We start from the raw sequence: 9,620 nt of genomic DNA on the forward strand, positions 1-9,620 counted from the left end.
GCCATGTGCTTGGAACTTGTAATTATAATATTTCTGACTGAAGGGCACCCGAAGGGCACATTACTTCATATGCAAAGTGTTAGCCAATCATAGCGGTGAGCATTTACATTGAAGTCTTAAGTGTTTAAATCCGAGGGACAAAATCAGGATTGAAAATGACATTTTATTTCTAAATTATAACAGATTGTGATGTAAAAACCCTACTATTGTTATGAGTGCACTCAAGGAAACATTATAAAAAAAAATTTAAAAAAATGCAATGCATTACCCCTTTAACTTCAAAACTGACAGAATGGTCAGATCGGCCTTATCATGAAAGACAAGCAGAATGAATTTTTGAAGGAACTGTTCATAAATCCATTATTACATAATAATAATAATAATAATAATTCCTTACATGTATATAGCACTTTTCTGGGCACTCAAAGTGCTTTACATAGAAGGGGGGAATCTCCTCAACCACCATCAGTGTGCAGCATCCACCTGGATGATGCGATGGCAGCCATATTGCGCCAGAACGCCCACCACACACCAGCTTATTGGTGGAGAAGAGACAGAGTGATGAAGCCAATCAGCAGATATGGGGATGGTTAGGAGGCCATGATGGTCAGAGGCCAATGGGCGAATTTGGCCAGGATGCATACACCTGCATATGGATACATAATCTGTTCCACTGGAATGTATGCAACAACTTATGTAAGAGCCGTTTTACAAATAATTTAGACAGAAATATGCGCCACTTGTGCTCCATGAATACGCCCCAGTGAAACAGCTTGAAAAACAGCATGAATAGTAACTTTTAAACCATTCTTTGAACACATTTCCACACTAGAAATGACAACCATAAACATAGTTTTGAGGAACCATTTTGCTAGTCCACTCATGTTGTTGTGACGTTGGAGCTTGGACAGATATTTAATACAGCAGCATTGTATAAACACAAGTTATTCCTAGCCTTATCTTGCCAGTTGGATCTAAACAGATGAATGAAAAAATAGCACCAAAGCAGTGTTTATTACAACACCCTTGAACTCTATTGTCGATATGTTGTTCTTGAATAGTGTTTTAGTATTTTCACTTACGTTTACTTCAGAATTAACAACAATAGAGAGATATGGAGAGATAGGGAGGGATAGTTGTCACATGGGGAATTTTTATCACAAGGGTTATATCTTACTAAATATCAGGATTTGAGTAAAAAGTTCAATTGCACCTATTGTAATTTTCACTAGCTGTATTATACAGTTTTCAGTACTATATCATATTTGATATGCAAAACAATAAAAACCTACATTGTTTTGATTGTAGAAATAAGCATTCAAATAAGACAGAATCTTAATAAGACATTATTGGGACATATAGAGTGATAAATTATATTTACAAATAATTTTGTAGTAGCCTGCTATACTCTTATAAAGATCATCTTTCATCTTACGTTTTGGCTATATAAATATCAGCAACTTCTCTAAAAAACCTCTGCATGCACTACAGTTGCTTTGGTACTTTGTAAATACATAATCATCACTGGCAAGCATTAAAAACAGTTTCTTTCCTCAGGAGGAAAATGAGGTCCAAAGATAATACAGTGGACAGTATGGTTAATGATGTTCTGGTTGTCACGCAAACTTCACATGATGTCAAAGAAGAAGAGGAGGGGAAAATGCTGGAGACAGAAAAGACTATCAGGGTTAAACATGTAGACGATGAAGAGAAAATCAGGCCGAATAATGATGATAAATCAGCACAGATTGACGACCAAATGTTTGGGCTCAGAGATCTGTCCAAAGACAACCTCCTGAAACTGCTTGGCATCATGGAAGGAGAGATTCAGGTAAAATATTTATTCATGAAATGTGAAAATGAAAGTGTATCGTCTGTCATGACAACCTGTCTGTGTTCATCTGTGCAACTATAACTTTGGTACTTACAGACTGAGGTACCTCAGCTGCAGATATTTATTACGTAACTGTATTAATGTGATAATACATTGTTTTAATGTGTTAATACATGTAGCATTGTCACATACGTGTTATTATGAAGTTTTGGTACAGGATCCTCTTACTTCCTCGGCCAGTCAGTCATTGATCCTCATCCACAATTCCCTCTAAGCCATTTGGCAAGTCATATGTGTCAATATAATTTTTATAGGCAATACAATTTTTACGGTTGTTGCCACTCCAAAAAGAGAAGAGGGAGAGATTATTCATCCTTTAGATGCCTTGAAGCATATTTTAGGACACTGACACTAATTACAAGAGGTGTTTTTTACCACGTCTAATGTCTCTGTCTGTCTCCCTCTCTCTCAGGGTTGCCAGGTTTTCACAACAAAACCCACCCAATTGCTACTCAAAACTAGCCCAATCGGGGGGTAAAATACATGTTTTTTGGAGGGGTTCCCCTGGTAAAATTTGCATTCCAGGGGCTAAATATCACATTATTAGGGTTGCTACAACCCGTGGCAACAGTGTTAAAGTAGCACAATTAGGCAGGAAAACCACGGACCTGGCAACACATGCTCTCTCTCTATAAATATATAAATGGTTTCATTCAGTTTGAGGGACCTTACGAAAATTAACCATGGTTTTACTACAAATTAAACCAAAAAAACCATGGTTACTATAGTTAAACCATGGTAACCACAAATTAACCATGGTTTTACCACACTATAGTTTAACCATGGTTTTTGCCGTAAAAGTATTCGCCGTGATTTTGCCAAGTAAGACATGCTCCTGAATCAACATCTTTTGTTGATCCTGGATCAACATTACTGTCCAAAAATATAGACTGAAGCCAATCCCTACCCCTAAACCTAACCCTACCCATAATTTATTTCTAAAATCAGTGTGAAATGATAGCTCATTTACAAGGGTGTAGAAGCACCTAACCCTGATCGTAAGCCTAAAACAGATATTTCCTGAAAAGTTATCCCTCAATTCTGATCGGTTAATTGGAATGTTGTTCCAGGATCAATAAGGATGTTGATCCAGGAGCATGTTGTACTTGGTGAAATCACGGTCTCCGTAGTAAAACTGTAGTTATACAAATGTTAATCAATATGCCAAAAAAACATGGTTACTACACTTTTACTAAGACCTGCTCCTCATTTTTTGAACAAAATACCATATGGGAATTACAGACAGTCTGCTATGTATCTCGTCACCACGACGAAGTGAAATATCAAAGTATTTTTATTTTGAGATACTTTTACTTCAATACATTCCAAAGCATAATATCATACTTTTTACTCCTCTACATCTCTTAAAAACATGTTGTTCCTCATTATTATTTGAACTGGAGAAATCATCACCCACTCTGAGATGCAGTAGCAGTGTCCGAACGAGCTGATTCTTTTCATTGAACCTGTTAAATTAGTTCACAAATTGCACTGAATGATTCATTTGTGAATTGGACTGATCGGATCGCAGCTGTTCTCGAGTTAACAACTCAATGATTCAAATGAACCAGTCAGAGCTATTCTCCTGTTAACAATTCAGTGAATTCACAAGTCTGATTCAAAATGAGCCAAGAACGGAAGATCCTCAGAGCTTGAGTGTGTGCGTGACCGATGGCACAAAAAGTAACCCAGTTAACATAGACAATATACCAGTTATGTAATTTATTGGTACTTTGGGCTCATTTAATGACTTACTAATTGACAACGTAACTAGGACGTAACATGCTCATTATTTCATAAATCTAATTACCAACTCACAACATCATCAGTACAAACTCTTGGCCCCGTTAGTTACTATTTTTTTAATACTTAGTAATTATTTAGTTTTTTGTAATTATTATGTGCTTGCAAAATAAGATATGAGTCAATACATTAAGTCAGTCATACTTACTATTTATTTTTCACTAGGTTAAAGTGGTTGCTGAAACAAGAAAAAACATACCAAATAAGGAAGGAAAAAGAATTTTCAAAACGAATGCAAAGAACATCTGGAGAGCTGGTTAAGCTGAAGTCCTTTGCACTCATGATGGTTGATGAGCGAGAACTTCACTTGGAGAAAATCGACAAACAGAGCCACAAAATACAAGATCCTCTTCAAAAACTTGATGAAAACGAGAAGAAACTACATGAGGCAGAGAGAAAAGCAAAGGAAGTCAACCAGAAATTCCTGGATCTTGAGGTTGAGCTGGAGCTAAGAACTTCTAAGTTTGCAAAAGAGCACACTTTTACTACAATAAAACCATGGTTAATTGTTCTGTCCAGTCTAATGTTTAGGTGTGTCTGGCGCTATTTGGTGTCCAGCAAATCGGAGTCCAACAAAGGGGTTGCAATAAAGATTAACATTTTTAATGTCTGGTAAGAGGAGGATTCAGAATGAAATAACCTGTAGCCAATGTTTTCATATTATAAAATACCAAAGAAAACTGAAAACCACGCCAGGAATCAACTCTGGCTATAGTAACGAACGCAACTTAACGTGCAACAGGCGCACCTTTTTAAGTGGTGATGTTGTCGAAATTTCAGCAAACAGTTCTTCGTACAGTTTAACAAAATCAACTTGAAGAGGGTGAATTTGATTATTCAGCTGAAATATACGCATGTATTTACTTACATTATGTTCATGCTTCTGTCCGTCAAATTTTCTGGCGTATTAACTTCAGCATCTCTCAAGTAATGCCAATGGTATGACCCATTTCAGGGGTGGCCAAAATTACTATTCAACAAAGCTATACAGAAATGTATCTTCCTATTTACAAGAAAATCTTCATATTACGTGTGTGCTACTTTCTACGACTGCTTTACATCAAACGACCGTTTAGGTCAAATCCCCCCATAATTCACACCGTGAATATAACCCAAACCATTTATGATTTTTACTTGTCACCCAGGCCCAAGAAGATGTGATCCATCTACTGAGGTCTGCGCTGCTGAGTCGACCAGAGGAGCTGGAGTCCCATTATGGCTTATCGGGGCCGGCCCGACCTCTGCAAGCCCTGCAGAGAGACCGAACACTCAGCAACATCCATGCACAACACGAAAATGTGTATGATAAGCCAATGGCAGAGGTATACACACAGAGAAAAGAATAACAGTGACTAGTTCACCCAATAAAGAAAATTCTGTCATGGTTTGGAACAAGGCTAAGTAAATGATGACGGAATATTAATTTTTGGATTAACTATTTCTTTTAAGTCAACAATTAGTCTTAAAAAAAGTGCAAGTCCTTCCCTCTGTTAGTTAGTCTTGTAGTTGTATTTTTTACTGTCTATATGTCTCAGCTGGACAGATTGCGGGATAAGCACAGGGACTCATACCGCCGTATGCTGGAACAGCTCTTACTGGCTGAGAAAAGCCACCGGCGCACTATCTATGAGCTGGACACTGAGAAACGCAAACACATAGACTACATGAACAAGAGCGATGACTTCACCAACCTCCTGGAGCAGGAACGAGAGAGGTGAGAGAGGAGAGAAATAGCAGGGAAAAAACGGAATGTTGAATTGCACATTTCTTGTATGTAGCTCCAAAATGCAAAGAAATTACATTATTCAAACTTTACTTAGTACAGTTTAAACAAGAATAAACAAGGTGGCCATAGAAAACTAAATATAATTCTGGTATATTTTATATTTCAAAGAAATACAGTATGTCAAGACGTGCAATAAGAATAAATGAAATTTTTTTCGAGAATATGTAATTTATCAAGTCAAGTCAAGTCACAAATACAAGATCCTCTTCAAAAACTTGATGAAAACGAGAAGAAACTACATGAGGCAGAGAGAAAAGCAAAGGAAGTCAACCAGAAATTCCTGGATCTTGAGGTTGAGCTGGAGCTAAGAACTTCTAAGTTTGCAAAAGAGCAAGAGGAGATGTCTGCAAAACTGTTCAGCCAAGAATCTCAACATCAGCAGCTGTGCCAGAAACAGATGGAATTATTACACAGACTTAAGGAGCTTGAAGAGACCAACGAAGCTCTTCAGAAATCAGCAGAGGAGCTCCAGGCGTTAAGGGACAAGATCAGAAAGGGCGAATGTGGCAGCTCAAATTTGATGGCAGAACTTGAGACTTTGCGTACAAGAATTCTGGAAATGGAGGGTAAAGATGAAGAGATCACCAAAACTGAGAACAAATGCAATGAGTTGAAGAAGATGCTTCTGACTGAGGAGGCTCAGAATAAGAACCTGAGGCTAGAGGTGGAAAAACTGCAACAGAGAATGACACAGTTAGAGACACTAGAGATGACCTTCAATATGGGCAGGACGGAATGTGCCCAGTTGAAGGCAGCTTTGGAAAAGGAGAAAAGCTTGACTAAAGACCTAACAGACGAACTTGTGAGCGTTAAAATCCGTATGAAGGAGCTTGAATCATCTGAGCTGAAATTGGAAAAGGATGAATTAGATTTAAAAGAGGATCTTTTGAAACTTAAATCAGTTACTGTAATAATGGTCAATGAGCACAAGAACATGACTGACAGAATTAGGTCTGAGGAAAAGAAGAGAGATGAACTGAACCAACTCTACAAGGCAGAGCAGGAGAAAGTCATGGAGGTTACTGAGAGGTTAATAGAGGAGAGCAAGAAGCGTCTGAAACTAAAGTCAGAGATGGAGTTGAAGGTAGCTGCTCTTCTAAAAGAGAGAGATGAAATAAAGCGAAAGCTTACTAAAGCAGAAGAACAGTGTAAAGATCTGAGCTCCAAGAATAGTGTAATGAAACACAGTACCACAAACAAAGAAGAAATGGAATCTTTTCAAAAGATGATGGACCTGCAGAGTGTCTCAAATGCACATGGAAAAGATGAGAATACAGTTAAGGAGCTGACTTTGGAAATTGAAAGGTTGAAGAACCGTCTTCAACAGCTCGAAGCCATTGAGCGAGACCTGAACAAACCAGAGTATGATTTGTTAGCAACCGAGAAAGAAAGGGCACATTTTCTCCCACAGCAGGTACAAGAAATAAGTCAAACAGCATTGAGTAAGGTAATAGAGCAAGGTGAGGTAGGCTGTCAGGAGGCTGAACTGAAATGTCGGTTCATGATGGAGGAGGCCAAAACCAGAGACCTTCGAGCAGACGTGCAAGCCCTGAAGGAGAAGATTCATGAGCTATTGAACAAAGAAGACGAGCTATCCCAGCTACAGGTGGATTATTCTGTTCTGCATCAGAGGTTTCTAGAGGAGGAAGACAAGAAAAAGAGCATAAGCACTGAAGTACTAAACCTTACCAAAGAACTTGAGGTCACCAAGTGCTACAGCCGCACTTTACGGCCCAGCACCAAAGGAAGCCGGATGATGGATGTTCCAGTGACGTCAACTGGAGTACAAACCGATTCAGTTGAAAATAGGACAACTGACAGTGACACACCTGCTGCGTTTATCAAGAAGTCTGTCCAAGAGGAGAATCGGATCATGAGTAGTCTTCAACAGAAGAGCTTAAAGAAGCCAGTGCAGAGACAGACAGTGCGTGAACTTTATCCTCCAACAGTCAGTGACTATACTGTGAAGAAGTCCTGGATTCCTTGGATGAGGAAGAAAGACAGCAGTGCTTCTGAAGTATCTTTGGATACCAGTGGGGAGGTTGCACCTTCTGAAGTCAGTATGTCCCAAAAGTATGACCATCCATTGCACGCTCAGGTGATCCCAGATATTCAGAACAACGAAGCAACCTTACAGAATTGCATTGGCCTGTCTGAGGACTTGACCAAACAAGCTTCTGCCAAACTATCACAAATTCAGAACCCCCAGACAACCATCATTCCTACAAATGAACGAACCAAAGAGCCAAAGAATCCTGAAAGAGTTAGATCACCAATGACCTTTGCCTCCATCTCGAGAGTAAAGAGTGCAGAGATCATGAGGTCTCCCTCTATGGATAAATCATTATCTCCTGTATCCACTGCATCCATCAGCAGCTCCCAAGAATCTGTGGACATGATAACAGGCAGAGCTGTATTTAAGGAGACCCCGGAAAAACGAATGGTCCCCACACCTATCAAGAAGTCAAATGCTAATGTCATTACCACAGAAGACAGTAAGATTCACATTCACTTAGGATCACAGTTCAAGAAGACCACTGATCATGGCTCAGTCGTCATGGTTAAATCTACTGCCGTATCATCTGAGTGTAATGAAGTTTCTACCGGAACAGTGCTACGCTCACCACACAGTGTGACTGCCAGCAAATCAACATCTAGCAAAGCGATGAGCAGCATCACCATCACACAGGTCACTAAAGCACCAGCCAGACCTACACTCTCAGTGGTAAGTGTCTCATTTAAACCATATATGTGGGAATATGATTAATCAATACTTTAAGAAAGGCCAATAATTACATCCTGTTCCTTTCCTCTCTGTTACTCAACAGCAGCCCATCATTGATGTCCCATCAGCACGATCAGGGCTCAGTCGTATTCCAATGTCTCGGGGGATGAAAACTGGAAAAGCTGTGCTTGGAGCTTTGGGAATCACCACAGGAGTTAAAATGGAAACAAATGCAGAGAATCAAGCAATGCACATGTAGCGTCTGGACCAATCAGACACACATTTTTTTTTTGTTATATTTAACAAATACTCCGTAACACCCCTCAATCAACAAGACAACTATGAGGGCTCAATGGACCCTTCCCCCGAAATGCGGTTAACGCCTCAAAAAGGCAGAACAGGCCTCTGGTTCCATGGCAACCAATGTTGATAACACTAGTTTTATTGCTCAAAGGAATGTGGGCAGAGCAACTCTCAATTAATTTACCCTTAGGAAAGACACACAATGCCCATAAAAATTGACTCTTCTCTAATTAATTAATAGAAAAACCTTTCTGTGAATGAATACACATCTCCTCAGGACATTGTGTATACAATTACTGTTCTTGTATATTGTCTTTTGAATTGTATACTGTTTTGTGTGTGTGTTATGATAGATCACTGGTTAATATAACCCCACTGATACCATGTTTGGTCTCTTTGAATTTGTCTTCTGATGATCTAAATGAGCGTTTATATTATATGTGGATACCATGCAACATATTAGTGTTCTAAGAATCTTTAATAGTTTGCATATCAACATCCAATCCAGTTCCCTATGCAAATTACCATGCTCTCAGACAAAGGGTCATAAAACCCCCCAGTATTTCCAACCTTCCACTTGAAAATTCAGCCTTTCTCATTGGTCAAGCCCATCCTGAGAGGCGTGAATCTTCTCAGACTTTAAAGGGCTCACGCACAGTTCCACCCAGGTCTTCTGCTAAATATTCTGATTGCTGACTGTGTGGAGAGCCTGAGCCGGTGCGGGCGTGCCCGGTGGGCTCCAACATATAGCCCTTGCCAGTCTGCGGTTCTGTTAGATTCTGAGAAGATGGGGATGCTGAGCTAGTCTTCTAAGGATACCCTAAGTTTGATAACACTAGTTTTATTGCTCAAAGGAATGTGGGCAGAGCAACTCTCAATTAATTTACCCTTAGGAAAGACACACAATGCCCATAAAAATTGCAGTATTTCCAACCTTCCACTTGAAAATTCAGCCTTTCTCATTGGTCAAGCCCATCCTGAGAGGCGTGAATCTTCTCAGACTTTAAAGGGCTCACGCACAGTTCCACCCAGGTCTTCTGCTAAATATTCTGATTGCTGACTGTGTGGAGAGCCTGAGCCGGTGCGGGCGTGCCCGGTGGGCTCCAACA

At 39.6% G+C, this 9,620-nt stretch overlaps 1 pseudogene; it reads left to right on the forward strand.

The window, feature by feature from the left end:
• The first annotated feature begins 1,564 nt into the window (after positions 1-1,564).
• Positions 1,565-9,620, forward strand: part of LOC107758717 (filamin-A-interacting protein 1-like) — an 8,518-nt pseudogene continuing 462 nt past the window's right edge.

The sequence above is a fragment of the Sinocyclocheilus rhinocerous genome, unplaced genomic scaffold (genome assembly GCF_001515625.1).
Source record: "Sinocyclocheilus rhinocerous isolate Xijiao unplaced genomic scaffold, SAMN03320098_v1.1 scaffold2882, whole genome shotgun sequence".
NCBI lineage: Eukaryota > Metazoa > Chordata > Actinopteri > Cypriniformes > Cyprinidae > Sinocyclocheilus > Sinocyclocheilus rhinocerous.